This window comes from Elaeis guineensis, chromosome 14 (assembly GCF_000442705.2).
Source record: "Elaeis guineensis isolate ETL-2024a chromosome 14, EG11, whole genome shotgun sequence".
Lineage (NCBI taxonomy): Eukaryota > Viridiplantae > Streptophyta > Magnoliopsida > Arecales > Arecaceae > Elaeis > Elaeis guineensis.
The window spans coordinates 57,289,883-57,312,148 of NC_026006.2; the positions used below are offsets into that span (position 1 = coordinate 57,289,883).

At 37.7% G+C, this 22,266-nt stretch overlaps 2 pseudogenes; both read right to left on the reverse strand.

Moving 5' to 3' along the window:
- Window positions 1-2,090: 2,090 nt before the first annotated feature.
- Window positions 2,091-4,190, reverse strand: LOC140853580 (psbP domain-containing protein 7, chloroplastic-like; annotated as a pseudogene).
- Window positions 4,191-6,630: 2,440 nt separating this feature from the next.
- On the reverse strand, window positions 6,631-21,767 carry LOC105057503 (homeobox protein LUMINIDEPENDENS-like; annotated as a pseudogene).
- Window positions 21,768-22,266: the final 499 nt, after the last annotated feature.

Below are 22,266 nucleotides of genomic sequence, written 5' to 3' on the forward strand. Positions count from 1 at the left end.
ACGTTGGATGATCGAACGTAGCCCAGGACAGAGGTGAAGGAGATCGAAGGTGCCGATCATATGGTCATGCTTTCAAAGACCAAAGAGCTGTACAGTCTCCTCCTAGACATTGCTAAAGAGTCATTGAAACATTGTTGTGATTAGAGTAAAGTGTGATTCTATGTTAGCTGCTATACAGGTTAGTGACATCACCAAAAGAAAAAAGAAATGCCAATCACACGGCCTCTTAGACCTGTGTGTAAGAAAAGAGGCTATTGACCGGTCCTTTAATTCATGATTCTCTCATGTACCACATCATTATGTGCCGTGTATCATGGAGACGGATCGGAAATTTTTTTTAAAAAAAAACTGGCCAAGTGAACCAAATATTAAAGTGGAAAAGAAAAGGGGACTTTTTGTTAGAGTCCGGTTACTAAAGGACCGGTGAATAAGTTCTCCAAAAAGAAGTCCAGAATAGCAACAAAGAACACTTTGTGGTTTGCCTCTATGCAGACTCAGCAACAATGGATGATCTCTGGTTTGGTATTGTGATGGATGAACTGGTTTGATATGTTTTGTTTGCATTGTTCTAGGTAAAAACTTGTGTGCCTTAAGGTTTAAGACCTATTTCTTGTTAAAACAGTTCAAAATTGCTTTTTTTTTTTTTTTTTTTAAGTATAGCATTAATTGCCATATTATTTTCTCATATTTCCCTGTTACTTTTGAGGCAACAGTGGATGTGATATGTAGTTGATTGGATTGCCTTGGAAAGCAGGTGAACAGCAGATCCAGGATGCCAACTTGTAGAAAGTGGGAAGATGGCCAAAACTGACAGCAGACTAAACCTGTGCCATCTTGGAATTATCCGAACTTAATGGATTATAGTATTCATATGATGCAATTATCTGCGTTCAGAGCTTTGTGGAAACCAAACTTTAGTCTCCTTTTGACTCTTTAAAAAAAAAAAATGCAAGGAAAAAAATAAATTAATCAAAAAGAAAGAAAAAAAAAAAAAGGAGAAATTAAGAAAGTTCAGAATTACCCCTTGCACTGTGGTCAAATTGGGAAAATTGAAAACAAAGCGGTCTACACACCAAATGTTATTTTCCCTCGAATTTACCATTGGATTCAATATATTGATTGGCTTATGCGTGCGTAGAGAGAGAGTTCAAATATTTGAAGATGCACCAATCCAAAGCTTGAAACCAGGGCCTTCCTTCAAGGATAGGAGGGGCATGACGACTTGGCAATGTCCAGTCACCTTAGAAAGAAATTTTTTTGCTTCTTGTTGCTTCTGCAATCAATTGGAAAAGTAGATTCTTATCTAGCTTTCTTTTCCCTTGCTTTTTCACCAAACCAAACAAAGCCTACCAAAATGAAATTCTCCCTGTTAAATCTCCCCTTTTAATCTTATGTATAGCCCAGTGTTGGTATCCTAAAAGTGGTAGAGACTTCATGTTTTATAGATTTTAAGCCTTTTAGAAAAACAGAAAGAGAGGGAGATCCATCCTCACAACACATATTTATGCAGATCTAGACTATTATGGACACACTGCTTTATGTTCAAGTGATCTTGATATGGACAAGTCAAACCTGTACTTCATTAACCGCTGATTAAATATAATTGTATCAGCTAGCCAAATGCATTATATCATGCTATGTTCTTAGTCTATGGAACAAAAATTCCAAGAAAAAAGTGCAGCTAATGCACTCTCCTTAGATGACTCAGATTGTTCTAGAGTCTGTCTTCTACACTGCAGAAACAATGTCTGGGAGGCATTGAACTCAAGGAAAGCAAAACTGGAGGCATATTTTTTCACAATAAACTCTGATTAAAAATTCACAATATGACAGGAGGCTTTTGAAATACTAAACCAGTATATGTTCCATCGTGCTAGTAGATATATATCCCTTGCAAGTGGAATATAAATGTGTCTCACCAAACTTTAGCGATCAAATACTGAGACTACTGATAGTAACTGTGGGGCGTACCATGGTCATGATGTCCACCACTGATCAATGGTAGAGAGAATGCTAAGAAGAAGTTAGATCCTAACCTATTTTATCAAAGAATAAAACCTGTCATGACAACATATTGGAACATATGCTGGTTAATGGATCATTAGTAATACCTTACTTTTTATGTTTCAGTGAGACTGAAAGAATCTGCAATCTTGTAAAACTCTTCCCTGACCTTTGGCCAGGTCGACTCCGGTGCCTGAGCATTTAAAGTGAATAGCTTGCCACTGCATGCAGTAATACAGCAACATTATGTCGGCGAAAGGAAGGGCCCTCCACTCTAAACTCCGCTTGTAGTAATTCACCTTCTTGATGGATCTTCCCCTTAGTTGCATCTATTAGAGTCGCCGTTATACTGGCCCCTCTTCTGGTTCCAGAAATCCTCCTTAGAACTGTCTCTCCAACTTCCTTTGGGCCACCAAAATCTTCCAATTCTGTGAAGGCATAAGCACCAAATCTATATAACCAAATGGTTCAGTCCTCTAGTATTTAATCCTTTAATGGTGAGTTTGGCTTAAGCAAAATTAACATACGAGAAATCACGAGGAACAGGAGAGACAATGACGCTGACATTAAGCTCGCCTTTGGATCCTGGAGGCCCCAAAGGCTACCACAGGCTCACTGACACGCGAGGTGACCTCCCATTGCTTAATGGTGGGGGATCTAAGGTTCTCTGAGACTCAGCTTTGTCCACAACTCTATTGAGCAGTGTTTGGTCCCCAAACCCAGCTTGCTGGATATATAAATTCTGCACAGTTTTGACAGTTTGAGACCAAAAAAAGATCAAGAATCCTAAGTTTACATACAAAGTTGTACATGTGAGCCAGATTTAATATCAGTAAGGCTAATTACACCATAACCTAGAGACCCACTCCCTTCACTGGGTCAGTCTGCGATCAAAGAACCTGATTTCTAGGATGCAATTGTTGTTAAGCAATGAGTTAAGTAAGGTAATTCTAGAGTGCGAACCACATTTTATAGGACCAACAATAACATAGCTCATCACCATGTCCTACTAAGAGTTGTTTTTGTTTTTGATGAAAATGCCCTACTAAGAAGTTAACATAGCATTTCATTCAGGAATAAAGATATACTTGCCAAACTATGATTTGTCACATCGGTCAAAACCATACTATACCGGATGTAACATACCGAACCGGCATGTAGTCTCATACCGTACCGATATTTGGTATGTTTAGCTATTTTGTACCATACGCATACCGATACTACAATAGGATGATATCAATACTAGGTCTGATACCAAAATGATGAATCTTATACCAAACAAATTTTAAAAAAACAGAAATATTATAAGAAATGAGATTTTGGGGCAAATTTATGAGGAAATCATAGGTCCAAAAAACCTTTAAGTTAATAGGAAAGCGATGAAGAATTTATCCCAGGACTTAACAAAACTTGCTTATGCTAGGCATAACTATCGCAAAGTGATATTAACATAATGTATTCATGGCATAAAACTTTCATTTGTACCTTTTTTTTCTTTTAATGCATCAACATAAATTTCAAAATTTTATATAGATAATAATCATAAGATTAACCTTTTTGGTTTTCAAAGAGAAAGGAAGGACACCAATCCGTCAACCAAACTATCAAAATCCAGCACATTACTTTGATTATGAAAGTCTGGGAGGAGGCCTCCTCCACTTATAGACCTTCAAAGATACATGTCTAATAGATAAGTCCAGATCTTTGAAGATGCATCACTTTGAATCAAATCAAAACATATTACTAAGTTCCCATCATAAGAATAACTTTTAAGTTCCTATTTCATTTTTTCTTTTCACATTCTCGGCCCCAATAAATAAAGAGGGAGTGGGAAATTGGGACTCACCGAAGCCATAGTTGGGGGCGAGGCAGCGAGTGAAGCCCTGGACAGGGTAGAGGAGGTCGAGCTTGAGGCCCCGGCCGAAGTCCGGGAAGAGGCCGAGGAGGAAGCTGGTGACCCCTCCGAAGTTGGCCCCCACCGCCACCAGCGACGCCGTCCCCACCCCGGCCAGGAGCCGCCTTCGGAACACCGCGGCCAAAGGAGCGAAGTCCTCCGCCGGTGATGATTTCCCCCCAGCGGAGCAGCGAATTTGATGGGTGGGAATAGAGGAGAAGACTCCTGCCCGGAGAGCCATCTTTTTTCTTCCTTCGGTTTTTTTGGTTCTTCGGTGGCCTGAGCCAAGAAATGGCTGGAATAATTTAGTGGATGACAGAGTCTCGTTAAGTTATCCCTCGCGAATTCTTTAGTTGGGAATGTTCTGCACGCTCGTTAACGCCACTGCAACAAAAATAATCGTCTCTATTTTAGAGCTATCAATTTAGATTTGATTCATCGAATAGATCCATCCCATCACATAAATAAATAAAATAAATTTATATTTTAATAATTTATTTAAAAATAAGTCAAATGATCCTTCCATTTGAACCAACAGATTGGAACTGATCGAAGCGGATCGAACTGATCTATCTTTAATATATATATATATATATTATATAAAAATTATATATTATTAAAAAAATAATTGATAAAAAAAAGAAAAAATTAAAATTGAATGATGAGGACCACAATAATGATACGAGAATAATTTTTTAAGATTTTATTTATCTTTAAATTAATTTAAAAATTAAATTTTAAATTTTTTAAATTTAAATTGTATTAAGTATTTAATTTAATTTTGATAATTTTATTTTATGATTTTAAGAATTGAGATGTGAGATTTTGATAGGTTGATTTGAGTTCAAATTGAATATAAATTTAGTTTATATTATTGTTTATATATGTTTTTTTAAATTTTGACGGATTGATCCGTTTAATCTGTGGCCACGATGAATCAGATCGGATTGGAATTTTTTAACCCATCAGTTAAATGGGCTAGCCTGCTCTGACCTGTTTAGAGACAGGTCGGGATGAATTGGAGTAGATCGGAGCAAACCGGTCCTATTTTGATAGTTCTATCTATTTGTTTGATCTATTTTTTGGTTGGTCTAACATTGTTATTGGTGCTCACAATACTATATTTTTACGTCTTTCAATGGATAAAAAAAATATTTATTTATTTATAATAAAAATATTATAATAAAATAATATTGTTCTGAAAAAAAAAACTAAATATTTATATTTGATTAAATATCTATTATAAATGTGTAACATAGAGGCCGGCCTCTAAGCTGTGTACGATGGAAGATGTCTTAAACCATGATGCTAGAATTGTGGGTACTGGGTACCACGGTTGACACACTGCATTGGTCAACAGACTTTTAAATATCAAACACCAGGGCCATCAAACTTTAATAATCATCTAACACTGCATATTAACAAAGCTTTCAACTTCATAAATTATTCATTTAGGGAGAAGGTTCAAATTTAAGCAGCCAATAGCAGACAAAATGTTAACGTACAATGGAAGGCCTCATGGTAGTTAGACATGCGACCTACACTACACGTGCTATTTCATGAACAAAACTTCAGCCTCATTAATCTATGATAAATTTAGATATCTTTTCTTCAGATATATGCTAGTTCTCACTGCAGATCCCTTCATTCAAAATTATTGCTTTAGCATCATTCAACGTGTGATCTTTTGCACATTTGACACTTGTTCGAGCCACACTGAACCCAACAAAGCATGCAGCCTTGAGAAATCCTGCTAAGGTTTATGTCTCTCTTTTCTCTCTTTAAAATCTATATGTGCAGCAGTTGCCAGCATATGATCCATACCTACATAAACCATGTAAGAAAAATACTTCCTAATCTCTCTTACAAAGGTTAGGTTTAACTTTTCCACTACATCACAGGCTATATATATCTACAGGAGTCTCATTTGTTCTCAGTAGTATGGCTTATGGAAGTAATTCTTAACAGACCACTGTTCCATGGTGAAACACAATTAAATTCAATTTGTTACAATGACATGTAACACATGAATCCTTCAATTATTTTGAACCTAAGTCCATCAAAAGTCGAGCAAATCTCTACATACCATTTGTAGATTAATTTATCTCCCCAACTCTTGTGATTAATAACCACATAGTAATCTATATGACAAATTAAATTGGACTGGCCTGTTCAAGTCATTCAGCAACATCAATGATCCTAATCTTTAAGGGAGAGGCAGCAACGAAAACAAGAGAAGCAGATTGCACATCCCTTTCTTTTCTCTTCTATATAGCTAGAGGTCAAACAACAGATTTGAAGAGCTGAAAAAGAAGATACAACCATGAAAATTCTCGGCATTTATGTTGTCTTCCTATTTCTCTAATCCTTCCCACATTAATAAACTCCAAGATCTCCATGAGTTATTATTGAAGTGAAGATGAAGATTCATTGCCCCAGAAATATTTTCTGATTTCACTCTCTTAACGGACTCTGGGGAGGAACTCCTCCCTCCCATTTTCTCAGCAAGATCTATTGGCCCAAGCCTAATATATTATCATGCTAAGAATTCTGTGTACCAGATTTAAAGGTCGCAGAATTGTCACGTACGCAATAATGACTGACAAGAGAAAAGGAACTGATATGAAGTTACATAGTCAAAAAGTGGCAAATAGCAGCATCTAGATGCTTTGACCGGAGCTTAACTTCGTCTTAAAATGAAAATTTAGAGGCTAGAGTGACTAGATTCGATCAAAATAAAAATGGAAATAACTTTTACTTTTTGTTTTTTTGCTGTTCACCAATTGGAATAGAATGTTTCATTTCCTCACGTTCCATATCACTAAAATTTGAAGGCTCTATAATCTGTTCACATTTTACAATTCTACGCTGTCCCACAAGAAATCTGACACCGGATTCCTCCCTGCAAATAAATCATACAAAAAATCATCGCTTCCGATCTCGATCATGATCTCGCCACCTTTGCTTACTGCCAGACCGGTGGCGGTCCCGATTCCCAGGATCCCACCGCCTTGGCCATTCAGGCCTATGATGCCGGCCGTGGTCTCTTACTGTCCCAGAATAATTCCGGCCACCTAATCTCACAGGGCTGCCTTCTGGGCTCCACGTCTCTACCTGCGACCCATCCACAATCTCATATCTATCGCCAGGTGGCATAACAGGTGAAAACAGAGGTCCCTTGGTATGAGCATTGTAGTTGATTCCGTTAGCCAAGAATCGTTGGTTGGGGACCGAAGCCTCTGACATGGCATTTGATCGACCGATCCAAGGGTCTGGTGTTGGATTTGGCCTCCCAATGCCGGCGGCACTCGCAGCAGCACCAGATGGCCATGTAGGAATTCTCGAAGAAAATGTTGGAGGTTGTGGCCTTGGTAAGGTAGGATAGGTAGTCATGGGTGAGGATTATGGTTAAAGGACTCCTGCCGAGGTACCGAGGGGGGAGCAGATGGTACATTTGTTATTGGGTATTGCTTTGTGGGCAAGATAGAGTCGGGAACCGAGCTATGTTGCAATGGATACATAGAGGTAGGAATCTGGTGAGCTGAGGGTGCTGGAGGTCCCTTCGGAAGGAAATTGAGGGATGGGTGGTGTTGAGATGTGGCATTAATAGTTACTGTCGGCTGTGACATTGATGAGATAGTGGTGATTGGAGTATGAGGAGGCAACCCCAAACCTGGAGCCTGTGTCTTAACAATCACAGGAGGGATTGCTGCAGGAGATGGGTTGTGAGGAGCAGCAGTAGGAAGAGTAGCAACTCTGCTGCCAGGAAAATGAGGCTGGAGGACTGGAGTACTCTGACGGACCGGGAATTCTGATCTCCAACCAGCCTGCAAGACAAGGAAAGATGTTAATGACATTGCGCGGATGGTAACAGATGTCATGGAGAATCAAACCAAAAACAATATAAATGAAGATGGCCACGAGCAGCAGAAGACTCACCCTTGCAGCTGGATCTGATGGAGGAGTCGGAGATGGAAGAGAAGTTGGCTCAGGTTCCTTAGGTTTCTCTTTAGGGCAATCGGCTGTCCCAGTCACCAATTCTGCCAACCCTACACCATTTTTCTTGAGCACGTCCAGCAACGCCACCATCTCCTCACTTGTCATGCTCTTCGCCTGGCCCGACGTCAGCGCAAAGACCAGCTCTGGGTTTTTGAGCAGCACGGTTAGCAGCTCAAGGTCTGGCACTGGATTCCCATTATTGATCGGAGGAGGAGCAGAGATAGCAGTAGGCGTTTCATCAGTGGAGGCTTCACCATTGCAGGGAGAGCATGAAGAGTCTTCAACGATGTCGGCATCTGGTGGCGGCTCGGTTGGGATTTCGGGAGTCAAGCTGTCATCAAAATCCATCTCTAGTCCCAAGGTTCCTTTGGATTTAATGGGACGTCTTCTGGTTTTGGATAGAACGTTTCCTTTTCCCGCCGATTTCTGTGTGCCTGGACTTCCACTTCCTTGCTGTTTTTCCCAACGCCCACACACCATTCAGAATCAAGTATAATCTCTGCAACAAATAATATGGCCAACATGCCAGAAATTTTCAGTTGTTGAACAATTTGTTTCTGTGAAAGAAGCGTAGCCATGTGTTGTAAGACATAACCATGTCCAACATAGTACCGAAAACAAATCCAAATACAATATAAATAAAACCTAATATTCTGGGATTCAAGGTTGTGAATGGTCATTGTAGCTGTACCTTTCCTGAACTGAAGAAAGCTTCTTAAATAATAAGCATATTTTTAAAACGACTTCTTTCTAAAAAATAAACAAGGAAAATTACCGTCTTCGACAACTAACGATAGAAAGTTACACAGCGGGAATACTTGGTGTCAACCAAGCCCTTTTAGTTAAAGAAGAAAATGTGAAAAGAGAACATCCAGGATTTTCCCTCTGACATCATCTGTTCCTGAACCAAAGTGGAGAGCATTGAAAACACCATCTGCTGCCACATCCTTTGAGAATGCCACATCGTTTTACAATTAAAAGAGAAAAGAAAAAGCCTATTGCCACCTGAAGAACCGCATAAAAACCTAATAATCAAATACGACCCACGAAGCCTCTCATATCATATGCAGCCAGATGGAAACCAAATAAAATGCATTTCCCACTTAAACCATCCACCGAGACAAATAATATTCATGAAACAGCTAAAGCTATCACCATAGGAAGCCGATTTACCTGTCAAAGCTCTAGCTGCAGCATGGACAACGGATACCTATAAAAGCTCTAGCTAATACCACGAGTTATCAGTTATTTAATGAACTGAGGATATGTGAATATTTTCTGTTTCACCGCATACCGGAAAACAATTGAAGTTATAGGAGAAAGAAACAAAAAGGGAATGTAACAAGCATTTGAAGGCTGCATGTGAAAAATTTTTCACTTTCTGACTCGGTTTATTAAAGCTAATTCCGGGCAAGTTAGCGAAAAAAATATTCCAGGCAAGCAGAGTTTCCTGTCGTCATTTCAGCAAATGCACATGGCGGCAATTAACTGCTGAGAGACATTCTGGTAATAAAGAAATTTTCCGGTGGCTGACGGTAACCTTGTGACCAAAAACCATCCGCTTACCGTATATCTTCCAGTCCGCCCTCTGGTTATTGTCGTGGTTGAGGCGAGAAACCAAACAATCCAACCGCTTTGTGGTCATTATCTATAAATTACTCCAGCGATGAAAAATCAGTGGAAAAAACAAAAAAATGCTCCTGTACTTAGAATTTATTCCCAGCTGGTCTCATAAGCAATCATCCATTTTCTAGGCAGGAGCAACGCAGCTCTCACCTATCATGTTTAACTGGCAAAGTGGTGATGACTACTGCACTTTTTAATCTCAAAAATCAATCTGCTTTGATACGCATGCCTTAAATGTCCCATTTTATATCAAAAGAGTATACAGAATTACAGGCCCCATAAGGTCTAGCATCTGCAAACAATTAAACTAGCTTTCTCAAGGTACATTTCATTTTATAGCTCTCTTCCTGCTCTTGGTGGTATCTCCTTAGTTGGATTTTAGTCTCTTCTAGTGTTAAGATTGGGTTGCAATCTCTCCCTCATGATGATGAAAGGAACGAAAATAAAGTTAATCTTGAATTAGCGGGCAAGCGATACAACATTATATTTATACCATAAGTGGGCTTAGCAAATAACAATGGTCCAGCATCATGTGATCCCCACTCAGAGACTCATGGAAGCATATGCGCCATCAGATTTTCCATATCTAACGATGCTTAGCATTTGAGGCATAATTCTTATGGCATAAACATAATCAGACATCAAAGCTCTTCAAAGTCCTCATATAAAGATCATCCACAAAGCATATACCTGCATTATTCACGTGCACTGCCAGACCAAGGCTATTTCTAAGAGAGCTGCGACACATTCTCACTAAATCATCTGATTTTATTAAAGAATCCCTTGGGCCACAGTAATGCAAAACTTGATTGAAGATTGGTAAAAGCTCCACATTCCCTCCTAGGTAGAAACAATTCAACAAAGAAGAACAGAAACAGATGAAGAGACACAAAACAAAGGTACCTGGAGGTGTCTGCCATTGGATTTGACTGCACTTCAACTTCTCCAACAATTGTTCCTGAGAAGTTGTGCTTGGTCTTGGAATGACCAAAGTTTCTGACTTATCGGGACGAATGTTTGTTGTGGATATTGCAGCTTTTGTTGCTCCATCTTTTTCCAATGGAGGTAACTGATGGGCTCTTGATACAGACAGCATATTGCTGGTCTGAGATGGAGAAGGCACATGATTATCTTCGGTTTTCTGAGGCTTATTTTCACTATTGGACATATCAGCCTTGCCATACTTGTTCTGCATGAACATTGCACGCATCTTTGCCTTCTGGATATCATCGGCTGACATGGGACGGCTATGGTTTGAAGGTACTGCTCTTGCAACCTGCACACTTCTTCCTGAAGTTTTACAATCAGGCTGCTCCACCAGTAAAACTTTTCTGCGTTCTTTGGTTTCTGTGGATTGCTAAGGAAAATGATACAGTTGGAAAACTTCATGTCACTCATAGTAGAAGTTGCAACCATAATTAACCATGCTTTCCTAGCTGTGGAAAAGGAAAACTAAACAATTTAAACTAGTGTTGTATGGCCTTGTTGACATGGCTCCTTGGCTGAGCAATACTACCGAAAATCTGCAGCGTACATATATGATTTACATCTTCCTATATCCATCGCCCACAATAATCCAAACTACATTTAGCTTGACATACATTACATTATCATAAATGAGTAATAGTGATATCAACATGCCACAATAATCATCATACATTGGCAATGACAAAAACAATCATGCAATCATCTCATCCAAGTAAATGCTACCCATTAGACACTGACCTGTATCGATGAAGACTCTTTATGCCTTGTCAAGCAAAAGGCAGGCCAAGATTATCATTTATGTCAGATACAATATCAGAACTTCATGCTAACCGGAAGTTTTAAAGAGCAGCAGTTGTGATTGTCGTGAAGGGCCAAGATGGGGTAGACATAAGATAGCATAGAAGTTTTAACAAAAAAACTAAAAATGTTAAAATGGATTATGGAGGATTCTTGAAACCTCAGCTGGCAGTTGGATAAAGCCCACCGGTAAGACTTCTAGTCTACATTTTCATTTTTTTCATCTCTAAATCATTTGGCTTGTAGGTGGCCATGTAGATTCCAAGAAAGGTTGCCTTCCTAGGCCGTGTTAAATGCCTTCAACATTTTTTTTTTTTGAAAACACCTTTGGATGGAGAAAGCACGCAAATCGGCCAATATTCCCATGTAACAATAATAATCGGGTAATGCCTGCCTTTAAAAATAAGCAGATTTTGACCTTCCAGGACATTGTTTGCTATCGAAATGTCTTCTTTAAAGAAATTATCTTGTAAACATAGACAATGACATGCTACTGCCCATTCTTTAAAGTACTTAATATTGCAACAGATTGAACACAGTTCACAGTAAATTTGGATTTAATCTTGGTAGCTGAAGAGGAGGTGTACAACAAACACAAATGTTAAAATGGGGATCTACCAGCCTAGAACATTCCAAAATGATTTTAATCATTTTCCATAAAAGTTTGTAATGCTGTTAGCAAGTAGAAATTCAAGAAGCTGTTATGCAGCAATACCAATAATTACTGAAATGACTGTGTAACTCTTTTCCTGGAGGTTCTAGTAAAGCGCTATTCTTCAGCCTACAAACAGATTAGGCCATGACTGACACAAACAAGACCAGGACCTGCCTTGGTTGCATTTGACTGAAGATTTAGACCCAGAAACAAACCACACACCAAATGGGTCAAACCTGACTCAATATGTCAAGTTTGGTCAGATCCAGGTTGGCATTTGGCTGAGTCTTAAATGGTAGCTGCCAAATTTTGAAACATGATGAATTTTCAAAATGAAATTACTTATCTCTTAACATCCATTAAATTATTGCTTGTTTCAAACATTATATATGGAATGCCATTAATAAAAGTTGATCACATTGACTAGTTTCTGATTTGAAACCAACCCAAAAATGACCCAGTCCAATCTAAATTTGGGTGATTTTGAGTAGGCTTGGATTATAAAAAGTCTAACAATCAAGTATGGATTGGATACTGATCCCACCCATCCTGACATTTCTACAATTTAAGAAACTGAAATGTTTTAAGAAATAATTTTATGCAGTACCACCAGAAAGCAATAATTTTATGTAGTCAATCTACTACTTGTGTTGTCAACAAATAAGAAAAACATGCAGTTGTTCATTAATTTCACGCAGAATAATTTGCTGATAATGACTACATGTTATCGAGAATGATGTTTTCTTGCATGATATGTCGATGATACGATTAAGTGACCAATCTATACATATATGATATTTTGGGTTTTTATTAAACGGATCCAACCCAGGATATTTAATATATATATATATATATATATATATATATATAAACCCAACTCAACAAAAACCAAATAAAAGTGTATTGGTCATGGATTAAATTCTTTTTGCCCAGTTCAAATATGAATCCCGCTTAGACTATGCTGAAATCCTGTTTAAGTGAACCTGCTTGCACCCTAATCATGAAAATCAGTTTCTAGAGTTCAAAGACTAAATTAGCACATATTTGTTACATAACTGATGATTATCAGTCCTTTATAAACACCCATAAAACATTCTTGCATCTTCACACCATATATCAGCTAGAACTTAAACTTACCTTCAAACCAGCCAACAGAGGTAAGAGTTAAGAGTTGGGTGGCTTGCAAATGTTACAAGATGCTGTATGGAACAAGGTGAAATGTGTCCATGACATGCCAAGTCATGTAGAAGGGTCCAAAACCGAACTCATAATTACTCCAAGTCAATACTGTTAATTCACAATGTAAATAAAACAACCAAGATTTGCCAGTCGGCCCAGACCAATACCTGGGGTCATACTGGCTGACTACTGGTTCAGTATGGTACGTTATGCACCGCACCAAGCTGAGGTGTACCAGAGATGTATCAGGAAAGGAGGGGAGAGCGGGAGAAAACCTTAACCCTAACCCTAACCCTACAAGGAGGAGAAGTGGGGGTCTTTAATAAGCTGAATTTCAGGCCTGGACCAGATCTAGGGGTCTTTAATTTGGGGAAGAATTCCAATCAAGTGAGATCAACTGTTGAGTTGGATTTATTACACCCCAACATGTATTTAAGAATTGTCTCATTCTGGAGAATTGGTTTATCATTTCTAGCTTCGATATACACAATTTCTCATCCCAAACCTTGCACCCCCCACCCCCCCCCCCCCCCCGCCCGCATTCCCCTTTCTTGTCTAGGGTCTTTCCAAATCTAATGCAACCTTGGGGGCTGTCTCCTCAATTACATGGACATAAACATGAGGCCTTTAACCTACACTGGCCTATTAGATTTCATGGTCAGCCCCTTCATTGCTGAGAATTGCCTAGATTAGGAAAATGACACCAATTCATGAGGTTGGCATCATGTTGACAGCTGATTGTAGACACCCAAAACTTTGTTGATGATACCTAGATTTGAAGAGTTGACATCATCGCAACCGAGATCTGAAGAGTTGACATCATAGCATGTCTTTAAGGTTATTGGAACATGCAGCACACATGCAAGAAATATGGTGGGTCATGGTCAATGTTTTAAAAGGTTATTAGTGGAGGTTTGGCAATTCAGCCAAAAAATGAAATATGTAAGCCTAAAGGCAGTTTGATTCATGAGTCCAATAAGTAGTTAAAATAACTAGAGACAATATAATCATGACTGCCAAATGACCTATAGGCCATCAACCGCCTCCATCAAGGATCAAGGAGCAAAAGGCATCAAGCGTAGGACTTGGACATTAAAATTTCAACAGTAAGAATAGAAATAAAGATGAATAAGTTAAATGAGTTGATTTCTTCCATGAGGAAATGATCCAATATGATCATCATTTTAACATTTGATGAAGTTATTAGCTGAATAATAGGTTTTTTTTTAATCTTAAAGGTTATTTACAAAGAAAACAAAGAGTTGCACCCCTCTTATGGGCCTTAAAAAAATTACTGCAAGGGGAAAGTATTGAGATTTTACTACATCACCTCAAGTGTTTACTTCTAAAGACTCAAAGACAGCTTTTCAAAATCATGACCATTATGAATATGACAGAAAAATTTAGTTGACAAACAAATTATGGATTATCTCATCAAGTGCAGAAAACCTCTATACTCTTATCTAAAACTCATAGAAGTTCAATAATAAGACATACATAAATATACCAATTTGAAACTCATTATGGATTTAGAGCAACAAACTTCCCACCTGATAGATAATTGAATCACAAAATCTAATTTTCCTTATAGTTATAATTAATAATCATGAAAGAGATACAGTTCACATCCATACTCAAGGTTCATCCTGGATGCTAAAAGCCATTTGAAATAAACTTGATGGCACAATCATAAACTGCCGGCAATGTGGGTTTTTTTCCCATTTAAGGTGGTTTTTCTGGCTCTCATGACAGCTCACAGCACAAGGCATTTGAATTGTACCAAGACATGGTATGGCTCACTACAAAGGAACGAGCACTACCGATAGCAGGCATGTGTTCCACACAAACTGGAGGCTTGTTCATGAGTTGTTCCCAAATCCACATGCTCATAGGGGCATTGGCGGACACACATCTAAGTCCTGTGTGATGTGCCTACCACCAAAGTGCTTGCTACTGCTAGAAAGCCAAACCATTTCCATTATACTTTTAATTTGCAAGTGCTCAACACATGATTTCCCAAATAGAATAGGTGACTGGGCCCAATTTCTTGTAGGCGCTTGTCTGCTACAACCCACTTAAAATTTTAAAAATGATGGAAATTATAACTGGGGATAGTTTAAATTGTTTATGAGAGCACTGTTGCAATTTTTTTAGGAAAAGTGCACTCCCTGCTTTCATAATGTCAAGCCTCACCCACCTGCAGGCAGTCGGCTACATTTTCATAGGTGCACTCCCCTATACCCATCTTCCTTTAAACGTCTAGATGGTAAAAAAGAGGCACAAGTAGATATAAAGAGGGAGTATATTTACCAGTTTTCACTGTGATATTCAGTTTCACAGTGAAACACCTTCACAGCCTTCCCAGAATGATATTTCTATACTAAAAGACTGCATATATGAGTAAAGAAACTAGAAAGCAATATAAAGGTCAGTATGGAATTTCTCCCAAGGATACTGGACAATGAGACACTTCGGCCATGCTTTTTACTTAACACATCAGTAGAAGATGGAAGTAGCTTTAGTGGTTGTTTAGACTCTGATTTCCTGTTCAATAAAAAAACAAGAAGAAAGAAAAAAGAAAATCAAGGTTTTCATAAGATCATTAAAATGGATAAAGACAATACCTCTACGACCTCAAACATTGTTAATTAAACATCAGAAATATGAATACCTGTTGTTTTCCAAATCTGCATTTAGGGCAAGAATGTCCTCCTAACAAGAAAAAAACAATTATGGCTTTCTCTTCAGATAAAAAGTTTAACTTTTTGTTGTATCTGACTACCAGTTACTTACAGGAATATCAATTTTGAAATGCCATGACTCATCACTAAGAATTTCACTGATCCTAAAATTGAGAAGAAAGAAACCTTAGAACCAGTTAACCAAAAAATGAGAAATAACACTATCATTGTAGCAGACAGGAATTTTGTATGCCTTTGTTTACGAATTATCTCCTTCTGAGAATCCTTGGAGGAACTGAAAAGAGGTTTCTTCAAAGCCTGTGTTCTGACAAACAGTTTGCTCCATCTTGAAAGGAGGGTTTTTGCCCTGCCCGATATGTCTGATCTTCAAATCAGATAAGTGAGTTCCAATAGATCACCATGAGAAATATAACAGGAGTTAAATTAAAGCAAAGTACTATTTCATGAAATATATGCAATCAAAGAACATATGACAGAAAATATGAGATGTCATGTTTCCAAAGTACTCGCTTGCTACCTTGTTATGGACTGGAGGAATCTAAGGGCTGTCTAAAACTCTTTTTTTTTTTTTTTTTTTCTAAGAACTAGGACAGGAGGGATCCTGGCCAAAACAGATGTGAGAGAAGGACGTGCACCCAGGTCCTTGGTTGGTCCCAAAACAGCTTAACAACTAGAGTTGCACCCTTCAGGTTTTTCTTATAATTGCTCCCTAGGAATTATGCATTGAGTTATTTACTAAGAACATTTTATCCTGAGCTACTTTAGAACCTCCTATAATGAAGCAGGCAACAATGAAAACACTACAAGGATGCTAATGAAATAGAAAAATACTGTATCAAGAAATTGAAACGGATTCCCTCATCTTCATTTGATATTTTGGCCTATATCATCTTTGTTCCACATCTGCATCTCTTTGACTTCTGATTGCAAGGGGATATAATAACCCTTTCCTTAGTAAATAATCCCACCCACAATGGAAGAGCTCATTCAGCAAATGGAGAAAATAGAGGCAATTAAATAGGACAGACAATATTGAGTTTGTAATTCATGTCTTCATAAAAATGCAGTAGTAACTAATACAGCTGGGGAATAGTTGAGAACTTTTCAAGTCGGGCATCCTATAACGGTTATATAACACCACTGGTATAAACATTTATCACAACAATGCAAGTTATCAAACAAATGAAAAGAAATAGAGAACAACAATTCCAAAATTATCAAGAAATCAGCACCTAAGTTTGAAGGTAAAAATTTGATGATGCCTTAATGTGATCGATAAGTACACACCTGATGTCCTATAAAACCGCAGCCTGTTAACAGTTTGCAAGATAGCAGACATTTGTACTGGCAAAGCTTTATGCAGTGGCAGGTGACAGAGAACCTGGGTAAAATAAAAATTGTAGCTGAGGAATTGTATCATATAAAAAATAACAAAAAAAATGCCACCAATAAAAGTACGAACCTTAAAAATGACAAGAAGCACAGTTGTTTGTTCTTCATGAGCTGCTTGGCTCAACCATGTTGCTAGAATGGTAAGACCGCCTTTAGTTAAAAACCTAAAAGTATGTCAGAGCTAAGATCAGTTAAATGATCCTTAAATATTGTCAGCTCAAGCTTCAAAAAGGGCATGGCATTACCAAATTAAGACTGTTGAATTATGAATTTGGAGAATCCATTCCACCAGCTTCACCTGTCCAGAAAATGTCTCTTCCTTCCTCATTAGATTAAAAATGTTGTCCAGAAACTTTTTATCATTGGAGTCAATGCCAGGATAAGTCTCTTCCAGCGCTGAGCATGAAGGACCTTCCTCAGTGTTCTTAAGTTCAGTTGAAATCAAAGTGTCCTGTTGGCCGTCTCTCAAGCTATTAATAACCATGGCACTCTCAGGGACTGGTATTTGTTCCCTGATTACTGTAGTTTCAGCAGAAATTGACTGTACAGAACTAGAGGAGCATCCATTGCTAGATGTCCTGGATGCCTCTACTCTCATAGCTTTCTCCTGTGACACGTGAACAAGTTTTCTCACCCTTGAACGCTGAGCAGCAAAAAATTCTCTAACCTGCATGCCAACAAGTTATAGAAAAACTGCATTTCATTTGGCACTCAAATTCTTTTGTAGGTGGTGGCAAAAGATGTAGATGGAATGGTATGTGAGGAAAAGATCCTACTGAATAGGCCCTACCAGTTAAGAGAGTGGTGCTCTTAGAGTTTCTTCAAGAGCGTGGTGCTCTTAGAGCTTCTTAAGTGACCAGAAACTAGATAACAAGAGGTACCAACCGATACGACTCAAAGAGAAACTACAGATAGCCAAAGAAACATACCAAGAACAACACGTGCTGAAGAAATGTTAGTGTTGACATAAAGAAACAAAACCGATCATCATTCCACTAACCAGGTTGCGTAGGATATTGTACTTGCTTCTATATGTCAAGAAACCATGTCAAATTTCATGTTCTATATTAATGTTCATTTCATAGCATGAGTCAGGTGTATGGAGGCAGCCTAAGAATTCACATAGTTTAGAAACACAGGTTACAGTCATGAGAATCAAACTAAGCTTTCCAAAAAAGTGGTCAGTGGCAACCAATAACCAAGCACCCATCAAATTGTGCACTAGAAAGGTAACAGAACCATAATTTTAAAATTGCAGCTTTTGACCTGTATCAATTGCTTCCACAGCACTGATTTCTTCTCAAGCTAACCTGAAAACAAGCAAGCTATAACTCTAGATTCCAAAAAACATTTAAATAAACAAAAAAGAAAGATCTCAATGTTCAAATTTGACACGCTCAGAAGGACAAAATGAAGGTGTCAGTCTTTTTAGCTAGGAAAGAACAGATGGAAACCAATAAATCTTGTCCAACCTATGTCAGGTGGGCCTTATGAATCTTCCCTGACCAAAATCCTTTTTTTAAAAAAACTTCTCTTAGAATTTTCTCTTTTATTTTATTTGTCATTCCGTGAATATAGGATTCCATTCAGTATACACTACTAAAATCAGTATCTGATTAGAAAAATAGCCCTAAGCCCATCCATATTTGATGTTTTGGGAGTGTTTAGATGAAATACTAAATCATGATACTTCATGAATTTATATTTGTTTTTTATACGTATAAGTCATGCTTTTGTGCCACCAGTTGTTTGGTTCTGCACTTAAAGCTCATAAAAGCCAGAAAATCATGCCATTGCAATTTTGTACTTTAAGTGGAACATTCCAAAATTGAATCTCTCTCACACACATTTTTCTGTATATACCATGTTACATTTTTATTCCATTTCTGAACCTTCTATTTTTTGAACTGAACACCTGTTTACAAAACTAAACTTTAAAATTCAAAAATTTTAAATTTAGGAAAAGGATAGAAAAATAATTTTAAAATAAACCTCAAAATGAAACATTTATTAATTCAGTAACAAGCTTAGCATCAAAGCAAATTCAAGCACAAGATTTCCTTCCTATAGTGTACTAATGAACACTAATTATAGTTAATGAACACAATAACAAAAATTGCATAACAAAGAAGTGCCTGAGAGCTTAAGCACAGATGTAGAGATATTAATATCCTTACATAGTAACAAGAATGCCAGCTGAGCAAAGGTGCTAGAGACTAAAAAAATCAAAGAAATTGCATAAAAAAGGGTGCAAGACTAGAGATAGAGGAATCATTGTTTTTTCATGGCAACAAATAGGTCACATGAGAAGCAAAAGCACATGCAGTCACAAATCAAAGAAAATTGTGTCATTAAAACTTTATAAGAAAGCAAACAACCTGTGTAACTGTAATCCCACAAAGAGCACTAATCTCACGAGTTTCCTTCTTGCCAATTGTATCCTTGACTGAGAAAACTGACTGCATATAAGTGACCGCTTTGGGGTTCAGCAAGTCCCTTGGCTTTTTACCTGTAAAAATCCAGAAAATATTAAATATGGGAGAAAATATTTTTCATTTGTATCAGTTGAGTGTCAGGGTCACTATAGCAACTACAAAATAAAAAAAATTTCATGCAAATGTGGCGGAAGAAAAAACTATAAAATGCCAATTGCTTCAAATTATAAAAATGAAATTACAAGAAAGATACAATGTTCCGGAAAAGGATATAAGAGTAAACATTTGAACAATATAATTTGGTCCATATGTTGACATTTTATATACACTTGAAAGAATTCAAAATTTTGAAGGTAATAACAATATAATAATAGTGATGGTAGGTGAAGCGCATGATAAAGCAGTGACTGGTCCAGCAAAGGCTCAAATTTTTTGCCAGAAAAGGATTCTGAAAACAAAATGCATACAAATATTCGATGTAGTTTCATTCAGTACAGTTGAAAATATTGTTATATATAACTATTTAGCATTTGTTTCCTCAATGAATTGACCCCTTTTTGGTTTCAGACTTTTTTCCAAGCTGAAATTCTTGATTTCAGTATAAACATTTTGGTTTCCTGATAGATAAAAAACAAATCAAAGCTGGAATCTTAAACCCTGAATACGAGGAAGCTAATTTCTCAAGTAAAAGCCAATAAAGTAGTTAGCGAAAAAGTTTACTATATCCAATTGGAGTTCAATAAATTTTGTGCCACAATTAGAAGAAGCTTCAGATTTTGTTCAATTACTTACCTTTTTTTTAATGTTAGATCATTATGTTTAAATAGAACTAAGTAAACAGCTAAAGCTTTTAAGAATAATCCAATTTCTATTGTTATGAGTAAATACAAGAACTCACCAATTTTTATTGATAGTGCTCCAGCAGCCTGCATGCAAAACAATGTGCGAATTAGTGACTTTTCTGTTCTAGAAAACAAATACAAGATCACGTAAGATCAAAAGAAACATCTAGCTAAGATTAGAAAGCATTGATGCAGTGAATGAAAGATCAATACCAAAGAGTTTCCTTGACAGAATATGCTAAGATGCAAGGTTCACAGTATCAACAAATTCACGACTAATGGTTGTCTACTGCAATTCAAACATATCCTTTAGAAATCCAGCAACAAAGCTTCTTATCGCTGACTAGTTGGCAGGAATGCATGCAAATATAGACATCGGATCGTTACATATTCCTGATTTCAAAAGTCACCACCATATTCTTCAAAAAGCTCTAAGATCAGAAAGAGCATGAGGGTGATTAGGGAAATTCATGGCACCCTGGCGTAGCATATCAAGGCAACAAGCACAAACATCACAAAAGGTAACGAAGTTTTGATTGATACCATCGACAAAATCATACGATATGTCAGCAATACCAAGATGGCAGAAGATGATGAGCACGCATAATTTGCATCGAGAATTGAAACCCTGAATTCCTAAAAATAATTTTTTAGAACAATAAATCGAAGATTCTTCAAAGCCCAAAGCTTTCAGTTTTTTTTTTTTTTTCCCACCACATCCAGCATCCGACAAGGGCACCAAGAAACAGAAAAGCGCGCTCGAAGAGCAAAACAACACAACAACCATAAATAAACAAGCAAACCCTCAAGGTCGGCAGCCACGCACCATTTCTTGGGAGAGGGGGTTGACGCCGGTGAGCTTGCATTGGGCGACGACGAGCTTCTGGAAATGATCGATCTGGCTGTGAAAGAGCTCCCTCTGCGAGTCGAGGAGCGCCGCGAGGGACTCCACCGATTTGCCTACATCCAATTCCACGATCGCACCCTCGGAAACCCCCGGAACAAGCGCCATCTCCGATCCCAACAGCAGAATCGCTCCAGCTCCCACGCATTAGAGATCCGAATGAGAGGATGGAGGGCTCCGAATCGGAGACCACGGCCTAGCGAACCGAGAAAGCCGCAAAGCGAGCCACGATTAGGATTAGGGTTAGGGTCAAGAGAGAGAGCTCTTACTCCGACGCCGAAGGGGAAAACAGCCGGCGCGCGCTACAAGAACATAGAAACAAGGGGCTGATGGGAGGGGGGAGGCACACACGCTTTGTGCAATCCGTACAAACCGAATCCGTTCCTTTTCTTGAGTTCTTTTCCCAAATAATACGAAAAAAAAATTTTTTTACCAAAATATATCAAAACGAAACTTATTTACGAAAGTAATGCAAAAGGGGAAAACGTCATTTTGAATGGCGTTTTTTCCGCTTCCACATCAGCCCCTGTTTCCACGCTAGCATCGTCCGAAAATAAAAAAAAAAATAAAAAAACGCCATTTGGAATGGCGTCTTTAAAAACGCCATTTTGAAAACGCCATTTGAATGGCGTTTTTAAAAACGCCATTCAAAATGGCGTTTCTGAATTTTTCCCCCGGAAAAAATCGTGAAAAAATAGAAAATTTTATTTTTTAAACTTTGAAATTAGTAAATAAATTAAAAAATTAATTTGGATTGAAATATAAAATATAAAGATTTTAATTTGTAATTAATTTAAAAAATTATAAGAAAAAAAAATTATCATAGAAAATAAAAAAAAGAGAAAGAAA